The sequence below is a fragment of the Bombina bombina genome, chromosome 6, assembly GCF_027579735.1.
Source record: "Bombina bombina isolate aBomBom1 chromosome 6, aBomBom1.pri, whole genome shotgun sequence".
Lineage (NCBI taxonomy): Eukaryota > Metazoa > Chordata > Amphibia > Anura > Bombinatoridae > Bombina > Bombina bombina.
The window spans coordinates 584,963,006-584,986,967 of NC_069504.1; positions in this window are offsets into that span (position 1 = coordinate 584,963,006).

Genomic DNA, 23,962 nt, shown 5'->3' on the forward strand with positions numbered 1-23,962 from the left:
CGCCACTGGTGGTGATTCTCAGTTGCTGCGATGGTCCTTGGCGGCGATGGTCCTTAGCGGCGGTTCCCAGTGGTGGTGCTCCTCGGTGGCGTGGAGGTTCCTCTTCATCTGATCGTCCATTGCACACTGATGATTAAATCCAAAGTACCCCATATTTATTGGGGTAGCTTGCATTCCTATTGGCTTTCACATCAGCCAATAGGATGAGAGCAAGTGAAATCTTATTGGCTGATGAAGAGCCAATAGGATTTCACTTGCTCTCATCCTATTGGTTCTTCACCAGCCAATAAGATTTTACTCTCATAATATTGGCTGGTGAACAACCAATAGGATGAGAGCAAGTGAAATCCTATTGGCTGTTCATTAACCAATAAGATTTCACTTGCTCTTATCCTATTGGTTGATGTGAAAATGTCAGCCAATAGGAATGCAAGGTACCCCAATAAATATGGGGTACCTTGGATTTAATCTTCAGTGTGTGGCGGACAATCGCATGAAGAGGAACCTCCACGCCTCTCAGGAGCACCGCAGCTGGGGACCGCTGCCAAGGACCATCGCTGCCAAGGACCATCGCCACATCTGGAAATACCTCTCCGCATCTTCGCTCCGCGCCGCCTTCGCTGTAGATGAAGATGTTGGACCCGCCTGGAAGAAGACCTTCTCCCCCGGATTTCAGGACATCTGGAAACACAGCTCTGCATCTCCGCTCTGTGCTGCCTTCGCTGTGGATGAAGATGATGGACCGGCCTGGAAGAAGACCTTCTCAGCCGGACTTCAGGACCCATGAGTATCTATTTGGGGCTTTAGTGCATTTTATGGTTTTTTTTAAAAAAAATTTTTATTTTTTTTATTTGTTAACTTAGGTTTTTTTTGGGCACTTTGCAAAAGAGCTAAATGCTCTTTTAAGGGCAGTGCAAAAGAGCTAAATGCCCTTTTAAGGGCAATGCCAATACAAATGCCCTTTTCAGGGCAATGGCAAGTTTAGGTTTTTTTGGGGGGGTTTGGGGGGTGGGGGGTTTTACTGTTAGGGGGTCTTAGTATGTTTAATTCACAAAAGAGCTGTTTAACTTAGGGCAATGCCCTACAAAAGCCATTTTAAGGGCTATTGGTAGTTTAGCATTAGATTAGGGGGTGTTTTTATTTTTGGGGGGCTTTTTTATTTTCATAGGGATTAGGTTTAATTTTTTTATTTTGGATAATGTGTTTAATTTTTCTGTAGTTCTATTTTTTTCTTTTATTTACAACACATAGAGTGCCCTCTGGGCAGGCTTACCAACTGGTTATTAATAATAATGGTTTACTTCTGGTATAAAAAAGCACTACATTTCACAGCGTTAGTTTAGATTGTGCTTGAGCTCAACATTAACTCACCATTTTTAATGTGAGCCCAGTAAAAAAGCTAATAGCACTTCCTGTGCTATACATTAAAAATATAGGGGTCGATCCGATAAAAATCGTCGCCCGCAAAAGCTGGCGACGCCAATATTTGCGCGGGTTTGGTATCCTATATACGGCGTAACCTAGAAGTTACGTGCGTATATTTCTGCCGTCGCCCGTAGTTTTTTGGGCCATAGGCAGGTATACCAAACCAGCGCAGTTTGGTATCCAATATACAGCGTAAGGACTTATGTGGCGAAAATGGAGAAATCTTACTCCATTTTCACCTCGCCACAAAAAGCAGCCGTAAGAAGCCTTACGCTGACTATTGGAGCCCCGTAACTCCCTAAACTGGCTGCTAACTAAACCTAACACCTAACGCATGCGCAATGTCTATCTCCCTGTCAACCGCGATCCCCCGCCGCAATCCCTAATAAAGTATTTAACCCCTAAACAGCCGCCATCTACATAAACTAACCCCCTACTGTGAGCCCCTAAAACCGCCACTATCTAACTGATCTATCCCCTAATGTGAACCCCTAAAACCGCCACCATCTAACTGATCTATCCCCTAATGTGAACCCCTTACACCGCCGCCATCTACCTTATCTATCCCCTAATCTGACCCCTTACACCGCCGCCACCTATATAAAAATTATTAACCCCATAATCTAATCCCCCTATACCGCCGCCAGCTATATTAATATTATTAACCCCTAATCTAATCCCCCTAAAATAATTATCTCTATTACCAGCCCTTAAAAGGGCCTTTTGCGGGGCTTTGCCCCAAAGTAAACAGCTCTTTTGCCCTATAACCTGCCCTCCCTACACCTCCGCCACCTATATTAATAGTATTAACCCCTAATGTAAGCCCCTTACACCGCCGCCATCTATATTAAAATTATTAACCCCTAATTTAATCTACCTACCCCGCCGCCAGCTATATTATCTATATTAACCCTAAGAATATTATAGTTAATATAGTTATTACATTATATATATTAACTATATTAACCCTAATTATATTAGGGTTAATATAGTTAATATAGTTACTATAGTATTTATATTAACTATATTAACTCTATCTAACCCTAACACCCCTAACTAAATGCTTATTAAATAAATCTAATTCATATTATAAACTAAAATATTCCTATTTAAATCTAAATACTTACCTATAAAATAAACCCTAAGATAGCTACAATATAATTAATAATTACATTGTAGCTATGTTAGGGTTTATATTTATTTTACAGGTAAATTAACTATTTAATAGCTACCTAGTTAAAATAATTACCCAATTACCTGTAAAATAAATCCTAACCTAAGTTACAAATACACCTACACTATCAATAAATTAAATAAACTACAAATATCTATCTAAAAATACAATTAAATAAACTAAACTAAATTATAAAAACAAACAAACACTAAATTACAAAAAATAAAAAAAAGATTACAAGATTTTCAAGCTAATTACACCTATTCTAAGCCCCCTAATAAAATAATAAAGCCCCCCAAAATAAAAAAAATTCCCTACCCTATTCTAAATTAAAAAAGTTCAAAGCTCTTTTACCTTACCAGCCCTTAAAAGGGCTTTTTGCGGGGCATGCCCCAAAGAAAACTGCTCTTTTGCCTGAAAAAAAAAAACACAATACCACCCCCCAACATTACAACCCACCACCCACATACTCCTAATCTAACCCAAACCTCCCCTTAAATAAACCTAACACTACCCCCCTGAAGATCTCCCTACCTTATCTTCACCACGCCGGGCCGAACTCCTCATCCGATCCCGGTGAGATGTCTATCCAAGCGGTAAAGAAGAAATCATCATCCAGGCGATGTTTTTATCCAAGCGGCAGCAAAGTCTTCTTCCATCCGCCAGCATCTTCCATCAAGCGGCATCTTCAATCTTCTCTCCACCGACGCGGAGCATCCATCCCGGCCGACGACTGAACGACGAATGAGGTACCTTTAAATGACGTCATCCAAGAGGGCGTCCGTCGAATTCCGATTGGCTGATAGGATTCTATCAGCCAATCGGAATTAAGGTAGAAAAATCTGATTGGCTGATTGAATCAGCCAATCAGATTCAAGTTCAATCCGATTGGCTGAACCAATCAGCCAATCAGATTGAGCTCGCATTCTATTGGCTGATCGGAACAGCCAATAGAATGCGAGCTCAATCTGATTGGCTGATTGGTTCAGCCAATCGGATTGAACTTAAATTTGATTGGCTGATTCCATCAGCCAATCAGATTTTTCTACCTTAATTCCGATTGGCTGATAGAATCCTATCAGCCAATCGTAATTTGACGGATGCCATCTTGGATGACGTCATTTAAAGGTACCTCATTCGTCGTTCCGTCGTCGGCCGGGATGGATGCTCCGCGTCGGTGGAGAGAAGATTCAAGATGCCGCTTGATGGAAGATGCTGGCGGATGGAAGTAGACTTTGCTGCCGCTTGGATAAAAACATCGCCGGGATGAAGATTTCTTCTTTACCGCTTGGATAGACATCACCCGGATCGGATGAGGAGTTCGGCCCGGCGTGGTGAAGATAAGGTAGGGAGATCTTCAGGGGGGTAGTGTTAGGTTTATTTAAGGGGGGTTTGGGTTAGATTAGGGGTATGTGGGTGGTGGGTTGTAATGTTGGGGGGTGGTATTGTGGTTTTTTTTTCAGGCAAAAGAGCAGTTTTCTTTGGGGCATGCCCCCACAAAAGGCCCTTTTAAGGGCTGGTAAGGTAAAAGAGCTTTGAACTTTTTTAATTTAGAATAGGGTAGGGAATTTTTTTTATTTTGGGGGGCTTTATTATTTTATTAGGGGGCTTAGAATAGGTGTAATTAGCTTAAAAATCTTGTAATTTTTTTATTTTTTGTAATTTAGTATTTGTTTTTTTTTGTAATTTAGTTTAGTTTATTTAATTGTATTTTTAGATAGATATTTGTAGTTTATTTAATTTATTGATAGTGTAGGTGTATTTGTAACTTAGGTTAGGATTTATTTTACAGGTAATTGGGTAATTATTTTAACTAGGTAGCTATTAAATAGTTAATAACTATTTAATAGCTATTATACCTAGTTGAAATAATTAACAATTTACCTGTAAAATAAATATAAACTCTAACATAGCTACAATGTAATTATTAATTATATTGTAGCTATCTTAGGGTTTATTTTATAGGTAAGTATTTAGATTTAAATAGGAATATTTTAATTAATAATATTAATATTAGATTTATTTTAATAAGAGTTTAGTTAGGATGTTAGAGTTAGATAGGGTTATTATACTTAATATATATATATAATATAATAACGATATTAACTATATTAACCCTAATATAATTAGGGTTAATATAGTTAATATAGCTGGCGGCGGTGTAGGGGAATTAGATTAGGGGTTAATACATTTATTATAGGTGGCCGCAGTGTAGGGGGATGTAGATTGTAGGCAAAAGAGAAGTTTACTTTGTGACAAAGCCCCGCCAAAAGCCCTTTTAAGGGCTGGCAAAAGAGCTGAATTCTTTGGGGCATGCCCCGCAAAAAGCCCTTTTAAGGGCTGGCAAAAGAGCTGTTACTTTGGGGCAATGCCACGCAAAAAGCCCTTTTCAGGGCTATTTGTAGGGTTAGACTTAGGTTTAGTGGTAGGGATAGTTTAGTATTTTAGAGGTTAAATAATTTAATATAGATGGCGGCGGGGTAGGGGGATTAGATTAGGGGTTAATTATTTTAAAATAGATATCGGCGGGGTAGGGGCTCACTTTAGGGGGTAGGTAAGGTAGATGGCGGCGGTGTTAGGGACTCACTTTAGGGGGTTATATATTTAATATAGCTGGCGGCAGTTTAGGGGTTAATAACTTTATTATGTTGCGGCGGGGTTTGGGAGCGGCGGTTTAGGGGTTAATACATATTTTATTGTTAGGCTAGTGAGGGGGGATAGCGGATAGAGGGTTAGACGTGTCGGGCTATGTTAGGGAGGTGTGTTAGACTTGTCGGGCTATGTTAGGGAGGCGTGTTAGACAGTGCTGGTGATTTCATACTTTAGTCAGGTTTTGTAGGCGCCGGCAGTTTCTAACGTGGCGCAAGTCACTGGCGACGCCAGAAATTTGTACTTCCGCAGATTTCTGGACATCGCTGGTTTATCCGACTTACGGCACGTTAGCATCTGACGGCGCCGTATATTGGATAGCTCGAGATGCGAGCTGAAACTGCGGGCGACGCAGGTTCCCTCGCTTGCGCCACAAACTACGCTGTATATCGCATCGCGCCCATAGGGTGAACTAAAAAGTTTCAGTCATGTTAAGATGCTCTGGTTAAATTTGAACCATATCAGATTTGCATTATTCATATCGCACAATTAGGAGATAATTTACAGGGGGTGGAACCCTGGACTGGTCTAGATTTGCAAAGCACTGCAAATTGTGTTGATAAAATCACAATTTCAAAGGGCCAGTCTACTCAAGAATTGTTATTGTTTAAAAAGATAGATAATCCCTTTATTACTTATTCCCCAGCACAACCAAAACTGTTATATTAATATACTTTTTACCTCTGTGATTACCTTGCATCTACGCCTCTGCAGACTGTCCCCTTATTTCAGTTCTTTTGACAGACTAGCATTTGAGCCAATCAGTGCCCCCTCATAAGTAACTCCATGGGCGTGAGCACAATGTTATCTACCTTATATGGCACACATAAACTAATGCCCTCTAACTGTGAAAAACTGTCAAATGCATTCAGGTAAGAGGCGGCGTTCTAGGTAGCATATGTGCCTACCTAGGTTTAGCTTTTAACTAAGAATAACAAGAGAAAAAAGTAAATTTGAAAGTTGTTTAAAATTGCATGCCCTATCTGATTAATAAAATTTTAATTTTGACTAGACTGTCCCTTTAAATACTTGAAAATGAACTCATATGGTTTTTCTTTTTCAGTAACAATGCTTACTACAATATATTTTTTCCATGTATTTAAGACAATAGAACAGTCCTTCATTGGCCATAAATAATAATACATATATATTTTGCTTATCAAAGGTCAGGTAGAAGATCCGGAGACTGGAGAATGCATTAACTGTGAATCTGGTTGCAAGACATGTGTTGTAGGTAAGAAAAGCTGATATAATGAAAGCTTGTTGATTCTTCTTCTTTTAGGCATTTATTAGGCGGTAGAATATTATGATGGGAAATTCTCACTGTACTCAAGATATTTCAGTTTTGCCATAACAGGTATGCTCTGAACCTTAGCTGGGTTAGCCCCCAAATCAAAATTTTAAAACAAACCTTATTCAATTGGTTAGATCTTTGTTAGATCAGTGTAGATCAATTAGTTTAGTTAGATCTATCATATAAGTAGTTGTATTAACAATTATATGGTGGGGGAGCGAACCCATCATCAGCCCCCCTTAACAAAATATTGGCAAAAAGTTATATAATTTGATATATATTTGGTAAATCAGGTATGATCAGTCAGTTGTTTTGTTAGATCTTACATAATTACAGATATATTAGGTATTACATGGGGGAAGGCTAGCACACCAAATAAAAATTTCAGAGAAAGTATAATTCAAGCTAATAAACCTTTTTTACATCAGGTTAGATCATATGTTTATCATGTTAGATCTAGTGATGCCGCAAACCTAAAAATTTGGGTTCGCGAACAGCGAACGCGAACTTCCCCAAAAGTTTGCGAACCAGGCGAACCCCCATTGACTTCAATGGGCAGGCAAATTTTAAAACCCACAAGGACTCTTTCTGGCCACAATAGGGATGGAAAAGTTGTTTCAAGGGGACTAACACCTGGACTGTGGTATGCCGGAGGGGGATCCATGGCAAAACTCCCACGGAAAATTACATAGTTGATGCAGAGTCTGGTTTTAATCCATAAAGGGCATAAATCACCAAACATTCCTAAATTGTTTGGAATAACGTGCTTTAAAACATCAGGTATGATGTTGTATTGATCAGGTAGTGTAAGGGTTACGCCCGCTTCACAGTGACAGACCAAACTCCCCGTTTGGCAGGCGGGCGAGTGGTAACTTGAGAGGTGCTACCCGAAGATAAGCTGGAGGAGGCTGGTGCGTCAAGGTTCGGAGCGGAAGCTATAGAAGATTGGGTGTCCTGTGGTAAAAAGTCAACTATGTCCTCAGAACTTTTCGAGTTCATGGTACGTGGCCTCTGAACACTGGGCATTATTCTAGGGCCAAAGGGAATCACAGCACCACGACCATGACGGCACCTGCGGGGTGGCCTGCCTCTGCCTGTCATTTTTTTTTAAATGTACACTTACACTACTATTAAACAAGATATGAGTGGTGCAACTGGGCAAGTGGGCACAGTATACGCTGTGAGCCTGACACAAAAAAGCAGACTGATGTTTCACAGTCCAAAAAGTTTTTTTTTTTTTAAATGTACACTTACACTACTATTAAACAAGATATGAGTGGTGGCACTGGGCAAGTGGGCACAGTATATGCTGTGAGCCTGGCACACACGCTGGCAGGCAGGCAACTGCAATTAGATTACACAAGCAGACTGATGTTTCACAGTCAAAAAAGTTTTTTTTTTTAAATTTACACTACTGTTACACCAGATATGAGTGGTGGCACTGGGCAAGTGGGCACAGTATATGCTGTGAGCCTGGCACACACGCTGGCAGGCAGGCAACTGCAATTAGATTACACTAGCAGACTGATGTTTCACAGTCAAAAAAGTTTTTTTTTTTTAATTTACACTACTGTTACACCAGATATGAGTGGTGGAACTGGGCAAGTGGGCCTGGCACACACGCTGGCAGGCAGGCAACTGCAATTAGATTACACTAGCAGACTGATGTTTCACAGTCAAAAAAGTTTTTTTTTTTTAATTTACACTACTGTTACACCAGATATGAGTGGTGGAACTGGGCAAGTGGGCCTGGCACACACGCTGGCAGGCAGGCAACTGCAATTAGATTACACTAGCAGACTGATGTTTCACAGTCAAAAAAGTTTTTTTTTTTTTATATTTTACACTACTGTTACACCAGATATGAGTGGTGGCACTGGGCAAGTGGCTTGGCAGGCATGCAACTGCAATTAGATTACACAGGAAAAAAAAAAAAAACAGACTGATGTTCTAGCCCTAAAAAGGGCTTTTTGGGGTGCTGTCCTTACAGCAGAGATCAGATGAGTCCTTCAGGACTGTAGTGGACACTGAATACACTAGCCTAGCTATCAATTTCCCTATTAAATCAGCAGCAGCTACACTGTCCCTCCTTTCACTAAGAATGCAGCTTCCAAATGAATCTAAAATGGATGCTGTCCAGGAGATGGGAGGGTCTGGGAGGGAGTGTCTGCCACTGATTGGCTGTAATGTGTCTTCTGTGACTGTGAGGTAAAGGGTCAAAGTTTACTCAATGATGAAGAATAGGGGGCGGATCGAACATCGTATATGTTCACCTGCCGCGGCGAACGCGAACATGCTATGTTCGCCGGGAACTATTCGCCGGCGAACTATTCGCAACATCACTAGATTAGATCTAGCAAGCAAAAACTGTTATTAACAGTTATTTGGTGGGGGGGTTAACCCGTCATTAGCCCCTCTTTAACAATAGATTTGCCAAAAATGTATTTAATTTGATAGATATTTGTTAGCTCAGGTATGATCAGTCAGTTGTTTTGTTAGATCTAACATAATTGCAGAAAATTTAGGCATTAAATTATGGGAGCTAGTTTCCCCACAAATCATTCAGGCTAATAGATTTTTGGTTAGCTCAGATTAGATCAAGTGTTTATTACATAAGATCTCGCATACAAGAAGTGGTATTAACATTTATTTGTTTGTGGGCCAACCCGTCATCAGCCCCCTTAACAAAAAAAATTGTACGAAAAGTTATTTATTTTGATAGATATTTGTTAGACTAGGTATGATCAGTCAGTTGTTTTGTTAGACCTAACATAATTACAGATATATAAGGTATTAATTGGGGGGAGGCTAGCACCCCAAATAATAATTTCAGACAAAATATAATTTAGGCTAATAGACCTTTGTTACATCAGGTTAGATCATATGTCTATTATGTTAGATCTAGCATGCAAAAGGTGGTATTAATTGTAATATTGTGTAAGCCTATGTGTATTCAAATGTTCCAGACCCTCAGAGATTAAAACTTCACCCTTGGGAAACCCCCCAGAAGATCAAGGGGGGGCTTATGGGGGAGTTAAAAGGAATACTGTTTTTATAATGATTAAAAAGTGTTTTTAAGTAGTCTGGGATTTTGTTCAGAATCCTTCTGTATATCTACCGGAACTCATCAAAGATACCCCCTTTTTTATTTGCTCTCTTAATGGAACCCCTAGCTGAAGCTATCCACTCTCATCCCGACATACTCAGAATATATCTACACGGCGCTCTCCAAAAACAGCATTGTTCGCAGATGACCTAACTATCCTAACCTCAGACCCATTCCACTCCTTACCACGCTTATTTTGCCTACTAGAGGACTTCTCACGTATTAGTTATTATAAACTAAATTTATCTAAAACAGAGGCTTATGCCATATACTTTTCAGGAAGATAATATTCGAGAACTCAAATCTCCCTATGATTTTTCATGGTCCACATCTGGTATAAAAAACTTGGGAGTTTTCTTATCTCATGACCTTGACACGATCATCACAACCAACTTTCACCCCCTACTCCAAACCTTCAATACCAATGTGGGCAAATGGAACATCCTTTCTTTATCGTGGTTAGGGAGAATAGCAGTGTTTAAAACGCAGCTTCTCCCCAAACTCACATATCTGTTTTGCTCCCTTCCAGTCCCAATATCTTTGATTAGTCAATTCCAACAACTTTGCAATAAATTTATCTGGAGAAACTAAATTCCGAGAGTTGCTACCAAAATTCTACAACATAACAGCAGGAGCAGTTGCAGCCCCTAGCATCTTATACTTTCTGGAAGCAGCTAGGCTCTTCCATATTACTATTTGGGGATTGACTTCCTCTACCATCAAATAAAAAGCCTTGGAACAAGCCAGCTTACCACCTAGATTCCATTTTTAGGACTAATATGGATCCCCAAACATAAAAGAACAGAAACTCTTTCTCTCAACTACATTATCAAATGTAATTTAAAAATTTGGGATAGGATTCATCACCTATCAGGGATTGCCCTTCATCAATCTCCATCACATACAATTTGAGGTCTCGTGCTTACCTTACCTGACACTCACATTGACCTGTGGCAAGAAAGAAACATACACAAGGTAGCTGACCTATGCCCAGGAGATGACTTACTTTCCTACAAGGACTTTATCTCATTACTTGCACCCCTATGCCCTTACACTTTGAATTCTGGAGATTACACAGTTTTTTGTGGTCCTGGGGTTTAACTTACACGGCCCTTAGAAATAAAACAACATGGGAACTTAGATGGGACACTAGTACTTCTTCAAAAACATACTTACATATTGCTATCAGAGTCTCCTTAATTCCTCACCCTTTTTAAAATCTCCACCCATCTCTACCGGGTGACACCAACCCTAGTAATACCACTGGTGGCGATCCTCAGAGGCGGCGATGGTCCTCGGTGGCGATGGTCCTTAGCGGCGGTTCCCAGTGGCGGTGCTCCTCGGTGGCGTGGAGGTTCCTCTTCATGTGATCGTCCATTGCACACTGATGATTAAATCCAAAGTACCCCATATTTATTGGGGTACCTTGCATTCCTATTGGCTGACATTTTTCATCAGCCAATAGGATGAGAGCAAGTGAAATCTTATTGGCTGATGAAGAGCCAATAGGATTTCACTTGCTCTCATCCTATTGGCTGTTCACCAGCCAATAAGATTTCACTTGCTCTCATCCTATTGGCTGGTAAACAGCCAATAGGATGAGAGCAAGTGAAATCCTATTGGCTGTTCATCAACCAATAAGATTTCACTTGCTCTTATCCTATTGGTTGATGTGAAAATGTCAGCCAATAGGAATGCAAGGTACCCCAATAAACATGGGGTACCGGTGGACGATTGCATGAAGAGGAACCTCCACACCACTGAGGAGCACCGCCGCTGGGGACCGCCGCCAAGGACCATCTCTGCCAAAGACTATCGCCACCTCTGGAAACACTGCTCTGCATCTCTGCTCCGCGCCGCCTTCGCTGTAGATAAAGATGTTGGACCCGCCTGGAAGAAGACCTTCTCCACCGGACTTCAGGACATCTGGAAACACAGCTCTGAATCTCCGCTCCGCGCTGCCTTCGCTGTGGATGAAGATGATAGACCGGCCTGGAAGAAGACCTTCTCAGCCGGACTTCAACAGCAGGAGCAGTTGCAGCCCCTAGCATCTTATGCTTTCTGGAAGCAGCTAAGATCTTCCATATTACTATTTGGGGATTGACTTCCTCTACCATCAAATAAAAAGCCTTGGAACAAGCCAGCTTACCACCTAGATTCCATTTTTAGGACTTATTATGGATCCCCAAACATAAAAGAACAGAAACTCTTTATCTCAACTACATTATCAAATATAATTTAAAAGTTTGGGATAGGATTCATCACCTATCAGGGATTGCCCTTCATCCATCTCCATCACATACAATTTGAGGTCTCGTGCTTACCTTACTTGACACTCACATTGACCTGTGGCAAGAAAGAAACATACACAAGGTAGCTCACCTATACCCAGGAGATGACTTACTTTCCTACAAGGACTTTATCGCATGACTTGCACCCCTATGCCCTTACACTTTGAATTCTGGAGATTACACAGTTTTTGTGGTCCTGGGGTTTAACTTACACGGCCCTTAGAAATAAAACGACATGGGAACTTAGATTAAAGACTAGTACTTCTTCAAAAAACATACTTACATATTGCTATCAGAGTCTCCTTAATTCATTAACCTTTTTAAAATCTCCACCCATCTGACAATGGGAATCTTCTTTGGCCATTGACTACGACCCATTGATGTGGAGGAAAGCTATACGCCTTTCTAAGAAGGCTATTCACTGCACGACTCTCTATGAGTTATATTTCAAAGTGTTACTGCAATGGCACCTCACTCCTACCAGATTGTTTAAAATATCTCATGCCAATTCACCCACATGCTGGAGAGGGTGTGTGACAATTTAGGTACTCCCTTGCACATCTGGCGGTCTTTCCCCAAAATTGCTTCTCTGTGGCGACAGATATTCAACTATTGCTCCTCTAAACAGATCCATGTCTCATTGTCGGCTTGTGAAGGTCTATTCCATATCTGCCCCAACCACCTACACATACCACATTTTTTTTTTGTATGTACCTGCTTCTGGCAGTAAAACTAACTCTAGCTCGGGGTTGGTTACAACAATCTCCACCCACCTGGCCAAAGGTTGTAGCTATTCTCCACTACATAAAGCTTATGGAAGAATCCTATGTATCCCAAATAAATAACTCTGTAGGACTACAACATCAAGTCTGGAAATACTGTCCCCCTTAATTGATAAATCCAATAACTTCAGCTATATAACTACTAAGAATATTCCAATCATACATGAGATTTCCCTTCCCCTGGAACCCTGAAACTAAACAATTAAAAAAACTTAAACTCAAAAAAAAAAGTGTTTTCAATTTCAATAAATAAAAAATATAAACATTTATAAAACCTATTTATAAAACCTGACAAATATTATTTCTATAATCAATAACAGGGTAAGCTGTACTATCACTTTAAATGCATGAAATCACATACACCACAAAAATATTGAAATTGTCTATAAGTGTCCAGAAAAAGAGATCCTAGAAGTTGGAAGTCAGTAACATAAACGAACATGCAACCAACCTATAGATTACAACAAAAATAAATTGTATTTTTTTCTGAAATATGTTTTTTAACCCCTTAACGACAGCTGACATACCCTATACATTATCTCACGTTCGCATTGCAGGGAAGCTTTGCACTCATGAGAGCGCGCTTTCATGGGCACAGAACCTAGTGCATCGAAGGGGGTAAGTCGTGCAGCTTGGGTGGCATATTTAAAATATATATGTTTATGAATATATATATATATATATATATATATATATATATATTTATGTGTTTATATGCGAACAGTATATACACATATTAACACAAATATTTATGTATATAAGCATATACATATACTGTATAGTTACAGTGATAACACAGACCCCATAGACCGCAATGTAAAGGCAGTTTGCAGTGCTGTTTTTTTTCCTAATACCCCACATCCCCTCACTTTAACCCTAATAACTGCTTTGTGCAGTTATTTAAAAAAAATAAAGATGCTGATATTTTTTATTTTCATAAATGAACCATCCACTTTATTTTGGGGGAATATATTATTGCAGGCCTTACATTGGGCTAGATAACAAGTGGTGCAAGACACAATAAGCAATATCGCAATCAGGCTAACTAGAGTGAATATTATAAGTTGAAAATAAACTGTTGCCCTCAAGTGCAAACAAAAACTGTGCTCAAAGTATTAGCTTGGCTGCAGACCTAGCGTAAAGTGTAAGGGAAAAAAATAATGCACAAAGCACATCACAAACACATTAAAATAGCATACACACATATATGCACCTTCTGATAAAAAACCCCCCAAAAACATAAAAATATTAATAAAACAAATAGGTATTAGACAGGGAAGGGATATATATATATATATATATATATATATATATATATATATATATATATATATATATATATATATATATATATGTCTAAACATGTGTATGTGTGTATAGATATACATTTTCAGTAAAATAACTTGAAACATGAAATATCATTTTTAATCAATTTTTTTTATATGTTTTATTGTGTTTTGAATATAAACACTTTACATTCCAATGTTCTTCACTTAGAAGAAAATCTTCTTTGTATTTATATATATATAACCAACTTTGCCATGCACTCACTACTATCTCATATGAAGGCCCTGGTGCTTTTCCTCTGTTGTCTCTATCCACTCTTCTATGATTATGAGGACACGCTCAGGACTTAAAAAAATATCCTTTATTTAACATCTTTTCAACCATTTACATGTCAATGTTACAGTTTTGTACCAAAGCTTTTTCAAGACAATCTTTTTCATCAACCTCTTGCTATGTGACGTGTGATATGACTATCTCCATCATGAACCCACCACAAGTGGTTGATTAGAAAGATTGTCTTGGAAAAGGCTTTGGTACAAAACCGTAACGTTGACATGTAAATGGTTGAAAAGATGTTACAAAAAGGATTCATTTTTAAGTCCTGAGAGTGTCTTCATAATCATAGAAGAGTGTGTGTGTGTGTATATATATATATATATATATATATATATATATATATATATATATATATAGTGTACTGTTGAAATAAGGACTCACTGGTCTTTAGCCGTCTGTGACAAACAAACTCTTTAATTTGTGACGTTTCGGGACAAAACACAGTCCCTTCCTCTGACTGTGTTTTGTCCCGAAACGTCACGAATTAAAGAGTTTTTTTGTCACAGACGGCTAAAGACCAGTGAGTCCTTATTTCAACAGTACACTAGAATTTTTTGATAGCACCCTTGCTGATGTGGATTGTTAGTGAGAGTGCATACACCTGAACTACTTATATATAGTAGTACACCTGAACTACGTATATATAAAAAACCACTGTGAAACAAAATACTGCACCCCTGTTGGTCACCATTTCACCCAACCTGACCACTCCATCCAAAACCTCAAAATCAAAATTCTCAGAGGCAACTTCAAAAACACCATGGAAAGAAAAACCTTGGAAATGAAAATGATAATGCACTTCAACTTGTTTAATTCTGGACTAAATGCGGACTCTGGATTCTTAACACATTAACAAAATTTTCTGTAATGTACTTTCATTTAGTCAATTACATTGTGTATTCCACATTCTTTATACATAGGTACACAGGTAAGCCTATGTCCACACTTTTGCCTTTTTTAACTTTTGTATTCCCCCTGTATATACAATTTCACATCTTTATAGATATTGATTCAATGTTGACATATAACTTTATGTCAGTATATGCTCTATGTAATGCTATATATTTCCCCTGTCTGTTCTCCTACACTGGACACTGTCTGCCTGTTACCTAAGCCCCCCTCATGATTTTTACGAAACCTCCTCCTCTCCCTGCACTTTCTGTCTTCTTAGCTATTCTGTGTTTTATGATATAGGGGGATAGTTATCAACATGTCTACTTTTCCTGCCTTCGCCGGCCCAATACGCCCGCCTAAGCTCGCCTCACATTGCTGCCGCGGATCTGCAAAAATTCTCCTAAGTTATCAAAAAAGCTGTCAAAAAGCCGCGCACCAAGTACGGGGCGATGAGCAGCGGACTGTGAGAGTTATCACTCATCCGATCTCGCTGCTCTTCGGCTTTTTCACAGCTTTCTTGCTAGCCTGTCACTAAGCACCCACACTATACTATACTGTTCTACCCCCTATACCGGTGCCCCCGGAGCCTCCCGCAACTAAATAAAGTTACTAACCCCTAAACTGCTGCTCATAGACCCCGCCACAACTCTTATAAATGTATTAACCCCTAAACTGACGCTCCTAGACCCCGCTGCAACTCTTATAAATGTATTAACCCCTAAACCGCCGCTCCCGGACACCGCTGCCACCTACATTATACCTAGTAACCCCTATCCTGCCCCCCCTATACCGTCGCCCTCTATAATAAAGTTATTAACCCCTATTCTGCTGATCCCGCACCTCGCCGCAACTAAATAAATAGTTTAACCCCTAAACCGCCGCTCCCTGACCCCGCCGCAACCTATATTAAATTTATTAACTCCTATCCTGCCCCCCTACACCGTCGCCACCTATAATAAATTTATTAACCCCTATCCTGCCCCCCACTACCCTGCCGCCACTGTAATAAAATTATTAACCCCTAAACCTAAGTCTAACACTAACCCTAACACCCCCCTAACTTAAATATTAATTAAATAAATCTAAATAATATTTCTATTATGAACTAAATTAATCCTATTTAAAACTAAATACTTACCTTTAAAATAAACCCTAATATAGCTACAATATAAATAATAATTATATTGTAGCTATCTTAGGATTTATTTTTATTTTACAGGAAAATTTCAATTTATTTTAACTAGGTACAATAGCTATTAAATAGCTATTAACTATTTAATAGCTTACCTAGCTAAAATAAAGAGAAATTAACCTGTAAAATAAAAACTAACGTAAGTTACAATTACACCTAACACTACACTATACTTAAATAAATTATTCCTATTTAAAACTAAATACTTACCTGTAAAATAAACCCTAAGATAGCTACAATATAATTAATAATTACATTGCAGCTATCTTAGGATTTATATTTATTTTACAGGTAACTTTGTATTTATTTTAGCTAGTTAGAATAGTTATTAAATAGTTATTAACTATTTAATAACTACCTAGCTAATAGAAATACAAAATTACCTGTAAAATAAATCCTAACCTAAGTTACAATTAAACCTAACACTACACTATCATTACATTAATTAAATAAATTACCTACAAATAACTACAATTAAATACAATTACATAAACTAACTAAAGTACAAAAAATAAAAAAAGCTGTTACAAAAAATAAAAAAAATAAGTTACAAACATTTTAAAAATATTACAACAATTTTAAGCTACTTACACCTAATCTAAGCCCCCTAATAAAATAACAAACCCCCCAAAATAAAAAAATGCCCTACCCTATTCTAAATTAAAAAAGTTCAAAGCTCTTTTACCTTACCAGCCCTTAAAAGGGCATTTTGTGGGGCATGCTCCAAAGAATTCAGCTCTTTTGCCTGTAAAAGTTGTATTTTTCTTTTACAGGCAAAAGAGCTGAATACATATATTATAGTTGCGGTGGGCTCCGGGAGCGGCGGTTTAGGGGTTAATACATATATTATAGTTGCGGTGGGCTCCGGGAGCGGCGGTTTAGGGGTTAATATGTATAGAGTAGCTTGCGGTGGGCTCTGGGAGCGGCGGTTTAGGGGGTTATAACTTTCTTTAGTTGCGGCGGTGTAGGGGGGACAGATTAGTGGTGTTTAGACTCGGGGTACATGTTAGGTGCAAACATCTCCCATAGGAATCAATGGGATGTCTGGCAGCAGCGAACTTGTACTTTCGCTATGGTCAGACTCCCATTGATTCCTATGGGATCCGCCGCCTCCAGGGTGGCGGTTTGAAAACCAGGTACGCTGGGCCGGAAAAGTGCCGAGCGTACCTGCTAGTTTTTTGATAACTAGCAAAAGTAGTCAGATTGTGCCGCACTTGTGTCTGGAGTGACGTAAGAATCTATCTGTGTCGGACTGAGTCTGGCGGATCGAAGTTTACGTCACAAAATTCTACTTTTGTCGGTCTCTAGCCTTTGATAACTAAGGCGAATCAGCCTCGCCACAAATACGCTGCGGAATTCCAGCGTATTTGAGGTTGACGGCTTGATAACTAGGCCCCATAATCTGTAAATTCCATTGAATTGGTCAGTATTGCTTCAGACTTGATAAAGGAAGGAACTCTTCCGAAAGCTTGTCAACTTATATAGTTAGTCCAATAAAAAAGTATCATTGCTCAATGCAATACTCTTGTTATTTTGATATCTCTCTCTCTCTCTATATATATATATATATATATATATATATATATATATATATATATATATATATATATACGTTAATTGGAGTAGCCGTGTTAGTCCAGAGATTCAGATATCAAAATAACAAGAGTATTGCATTGAGCAATGATACTTTTTTTATTGGACTAACTATACATTTATAAGTTGACAAGCTTTCGGAAGAGTTCCTTCCTTTATCAGACTTCCTTGCTTCAGACTTGATAAAGGAAGGAACTCTTCCGAAAGCTTGTCAACTTATAAATGTATAGTTAGTCCAATAAAAAAGTATCATTGCTCAATGCAATACTCTTGTTATTTTGATATCTATCTATCTATTTATCTATCTATCTATTTATCTATCTATCTATCTATCTATCTATCTATCTATCTATCTATCTATATGTAAATATTCATATAGATATACAGGTATAGATACATATTATACAAAAAAATCATATTTATACACATTTAAAAATAAAAAGAACATTTTCATCTATGTGAAGAACATTGGTCTGTAAAGTATTTTATAACTACGTTCGGCTTTAGCGCAGTTGGTCTAATGCGGTGTTGGTTTGAACAGCGAGCTCCAATGAAGTCTATGGGAGTCGACATTAACGCGGTCTCGATATCCGAAGGCCTAAAGTTTTGCGCATCGGACTTTCATTTGCAAGTTAACTTTTTACTTTCAACTTGTAAAATGCACGCTAACTCGCCCTCATTAAAAGTTTACTTTAAACGCAGTTAGCATAACAATCAAAAACGTTAGTTACCACTCCACTTGTTATCTGGCGCATTATATTTTTTATCAACAGCTACATTTTATAATGCAAAAACTACTGAATGACTAACTCACTTTGCTTAATTTACAAAATATAATTTAAAAAAACAAGACAATGAGTCAGAGACCTATTTATCATGCCGTCAACTGTGCTGCATTCAACGGCACCAATACGCTTGCCTGACATCGCCTAACATCGCGGCCACGGACCTGAATACGCTTTCCTTATTTATCAAAAAAGCTGTCAAAAAGCCGTGCACCAAGTACGGGGCGATGAGCAGCGGACTGTTGTTAACTAACAGTCATCAATCTCGCTGCTATTCGGCTTTTTCCCAGCTTTATTTATACCCTGTCACTAAACACCGCCACTATACTAAAATGTTTAACCCCTATCCCACCGCTCCCGGAGCCCACCGCAACTAAATAAATGTATTAACTCCTATCCCGCCACTCCCGAAGCCCACCGCAACTCTAATAAAGTTATTAACCCCTATCCCTCCGCTCCCAGAGGCCACTGCAACTAATTAAATGTATTAACCCCTAAACCCCTGGCCTCCCACATCACTACCACTTACTAAACCTATTAACCCCTAAACCGCCAGCCCCCCACATCGCAATAAACTAAATTAAGCTATTAACCCCTAAACCTAACAACCCGCTAACTTTACATTAAAATTACCTCATCCCTATCTTATAATAAATTTAAACTTACCTTTAGAATTAAAATAAACTATATTAAACTACTAATGAACCTACCCTAACTATTATACTACAATTAAATTAAACAGTATTAAACTATTCATTAACCTACCCTAACTATTATACTAAAATTACATTAAACTACTAATTAACCTACCCTATTATACTAAAATTACATTAAACTATATTAAACTATTAATTAACTTACCCTAAAAATTATACTAAAATTTCATTAAACTACAAATTAAATTAACTATATTACATATTTAAAAATCTAACCCTACTCAAATTATTTAAATCTATTATTAAAAATTACTAAATTACAAAAAACTAACAACTAAGTTACACAAAATAAAAAACACTAAGTTACACAAAATAAAAAACACTAAGTTACAAAAAACAATAAACGCTAAATTACACAAAATAAAAAAAATGTATCAAATATTTAACTAATTACACCTAATCTAATTGGATCAGCCAATAGGATGAAAGCTCAATCCTATTGGCTGATTGCAACAGCCAATAGGATTTTTTCAACCTTAATTCAGAATGTAAGGGACGCCATCTTGGATGACGTCATTTAAAGGGAAACTTCATTGTTCCAGAAAACGTCGTAAGAAGAGGATGCTCCGCACCAGATGTCTTGAAGATTGAGCCGCTCCGCACCGGATGGATGAAGATAGAAGATTCCGTCTGGATGAAGATAGAAGATGCTGTCTGGATGAAGACTTCTGCCGGCTTGGATGAAGACTTTGGCCCGCTTGGATGAAGACTTCTGCTGGCTTCGATGAGGACTTCTGCCGCTTCGTTGAGGATGGATGTCGGGTCTTCAAAAACTGTAAGTGGATCTTCGGGGGTTAGTGTTAGGTTTTTTTAAGGGTTTATTTGGTGGGTTTAATTTTAGATTAGGGACTTTGGGCAGAAAGAGAGCTAAATGCCCTTTTAAGGGCAATGCCCATCCAAATGCCCTTTTCAGTGCAATGGGGATCTTAGGTTTTTTAGATAGAATTTTATTTGGGGGGTTTGGTTGTGTGGGTGGTGGGTTTTACTGTTGGGGGGTATTTGTATTTTTATTTACAGGTAAAAGAGCTGATTTCTTTGGGGCAATGCCCCGCAAAAGGCCCTTTTAAGAGCCATTGGTAGTTTATTGTAGGCTAGGGTTTTTTTTATTGGCGGGGGGGGGGCTTTTTTATTTTCATAGGGCTATTAGATTAGGTGTAATTAGTTTAAATATTTGATCATTTATTTTTTTATTTTTTTGTAATTTAGTGTTTATTTTTTTTGTAACTTAGTATCTTTTATTTTTTGTAACTTAGTGTTTTTTATTTTGTGTAGCTTAGTTGTTAGTTTTTTTGTAACTTAGTAATTCTTTATTGTAGATTTCAATAACTTGAGTAGGGTTAGGTTTTTAAATATGTAATATAGTTAATTTAATTTGTAGTTTAATGTAATTTTAGTTTAGTATAATAGTTAGGGTAGGTTAATTAATAGTTTAATATAGTTTAATTTAATTTTAGTATAATAGGGTAGGTTAATTAATAGTTTAATATAGTTTAATTTAATTTTAGTATAATAGTTAGGGTAGGTTCATTAGTAGTTTAATATAGTTTAATTTAATTTTAAAGGTAAGTTTAAATGTATTATAAGGATTTAGGGGTTAATACATTTATTTAGTTGCGGAGGGGTCCGGGAGCGGCAGGATAGGGGTTATTAACTTTATTTAGTTGCGGTGGGCTCGAGGAGTGTCGGTATAGGGGTTAATTACTTTATTTAGTTGTGGCGGGGTCCGGGAGCGGCGGGATAGGGGTTCATATATTTATTTAGATGGAGAAGGGGTGCGGGAGCGGCGGGATAGGGGTTAATAACTTTATTTAGTTGCGGAGGGATCCGGGAGTGGCGGGATAGGGGTTAATAACATTATGTTGGTGGCGGCGATGTCGGGCGGCAGATTAGGGGTGTTTAGACTCGGGGCTTATGTTAGGTGTAAACATAACTTTTATTCTAGTATAGAAATCAATGGGATATCTCGCAGCATCGAACATAAGCTTTCGCTGCTTTCAGACTCCCATTGATTCCTATGGCATCCACGGCCTCCAGGGTTGTGGATTGAAAACCAGGTACGCTGGGCCAGAATAGTGGCGAGCGTACCTGTTAGAAAGTTGATAACTTGCAAAAGTTGTCAAATAGTGCTGAATTTGTAATGACGTAAGCATCGATCTGTGTCGGATTGAGACCTGCGCAGGGATAGGCAAGGTGTCCGTGACTAGCCCTTGCAGTGTCCGCCACAACCTTAGTATATCTTTTTCTTTCTGATTAAATAATAGGAAAAAAAAAATATGCAGTGTGAATAAAGTTAGTGGCTTGTCAAAAGAGCGATATTGGGTGATAAGTTATGTTATAAATAAAGCATGAGTGAAATACTAATTGTGTATCTGCATCAGTATAATAACACCCAGCTCTATACAAAGACACAGTAGTGACATTGGCACATGCGTATAGCCAGACAAGGGCTGGTTATAGGGTCAGTGGTATCTGCATCAGTATAATAACACCCAGCGCTATATAATGACAGTAGTGACACTGGCACATGGGTATAGCCAGAGGAGGGCTGGTTATAGAATCAGTGGTATCTGCATCAGTATAATAACACCCAGCACTATATAATGACACAGTAGTGACACTGGCACATGGATATAGCCAGAGGAGGGCTGGTTATAGAATCAGTGGTATCTGCATCAGTATAATAATACCCAGCACTATATAATGACACAGTAGTGACACTGGCTCATGGGTATAGCCAGAGGAGTGCTGGTTATAGTTTCAGTGGTATCTGAATCAGTATAATAACACCCAGTACTATATAATGACACAGTAGTGACACTGGCAAATGGATATAGCCTGAGGAGGGCTGGTTATAGGATCAGTGGTATCTGCATCAGTATAATAACACCCATCACTATATAATGACACAGTAGTGACACTGGCAAATGGATATAGCCTGAGGAGGGCTGGTTATAGGATCAGTGGTATCTGCATCAGTATAATAACACCCATCACTATATAATGACACAGTAGTGACACTGGCAAATGGATATAGCCTGAGGAGGGCTGGTTATAGGATCAGTGGTATCTGCATCAGTATAATAACACCAAGCACTATACAAAGACACAGTAGTGACACTGGCTCATGGGTAAAGCCAGAGGAGGACTGGTTGTAGGATCAGTGGTATCTGCATCAGTATAATAACACCAAGCACTATAAAATAATGTTTTAAATTAAAATGTACCTTGGTGTCCTTCACTAAGGTTAGTCCTTTGTCTGTGCCTATCCCTGGACCTGCGAATCGTATGTTACGTCACAAATTTCAAATTTTGCCAGTCTGTAGGCTTTGATATCTAGGGCGAATCAGGCTTGCCACAATTACGCTGCGGAATTCCAGCGTATTTGCGGTTAGAAGGCTTGATAAATAGGCCTCATAGTAATTAAAACTAATCAATTCTCTAGTCTTAATTTTGAGTACTGTTCTTCTTATTTAGTTTAAATCTCAATCCTTTTTTTTGCTTTCAGATGACCCTGAAATGTGCATCAGCTGCTTAGAGGGCTATTTTCTGTAAGTTGTTTACTTTTCACTACAAGAATATAACTAAATGTTATTAACCTAATTTTAATAGTAGCCTTTATTTTATTATCAATTCTCTTTATTGTCGTTCTGCAGGGTTTTCCTTTTTTCTTCCATTTTCACAATCAAATTGTGAGATAAAGACCTTGATTATTATTATTTTTTGTTTAGTTGCAACAAATCAGAGGCCAGATATAAGTGAGCTTGTGCATGTTGTCTAGCATGTAGCAGGGTTAAGGAAACGGGAGCATATTTAAATATACGGTTTGCACTCCATTCTCAATGGGGGGTTGAAAAACAAAACAATAGTTTCAGCAACATTTTTACTACATTTTATTTAACCTATTGTGAGAAATATAGTTTTGATTTTAGTGTCTTTTTAAAGAGTTGACATTTTATCTTTACAGTCTTGTTACCCGCATAACTAATGTTCATGGAAATCGTTGCAGGTATCACCATCAATGTCGTAGACACTGCCCTCAGAGAACATATGAGGACAGAGACAGAAAATTATGTATTGCTTGTCCATTATGGTGCCTCGACTGTAAGAATGAAACACATTGTTTGTCTTGCCAGACAGGATATTACTTGCATGGTAAAATTCAGTATTTAAAGTTTACTAGTCATATTTCTAGATAGATTACACTATGGGAGCCGATTTATCATCGATCTGTCCGACATGATCCGCAGATGATATTAGATAAATAACTGTACATAAACACACACTTAATTAAACACAAATTAAACATTAAACCAATACAACACGAGACAGATGTTCTGAAGGTAAACATACCCATTGGTACTGCAAATAAGCATAAATAATGAATCAGATCATAATATTATACAGGAACACACACAATCAGACTGAAATATTGTATTTC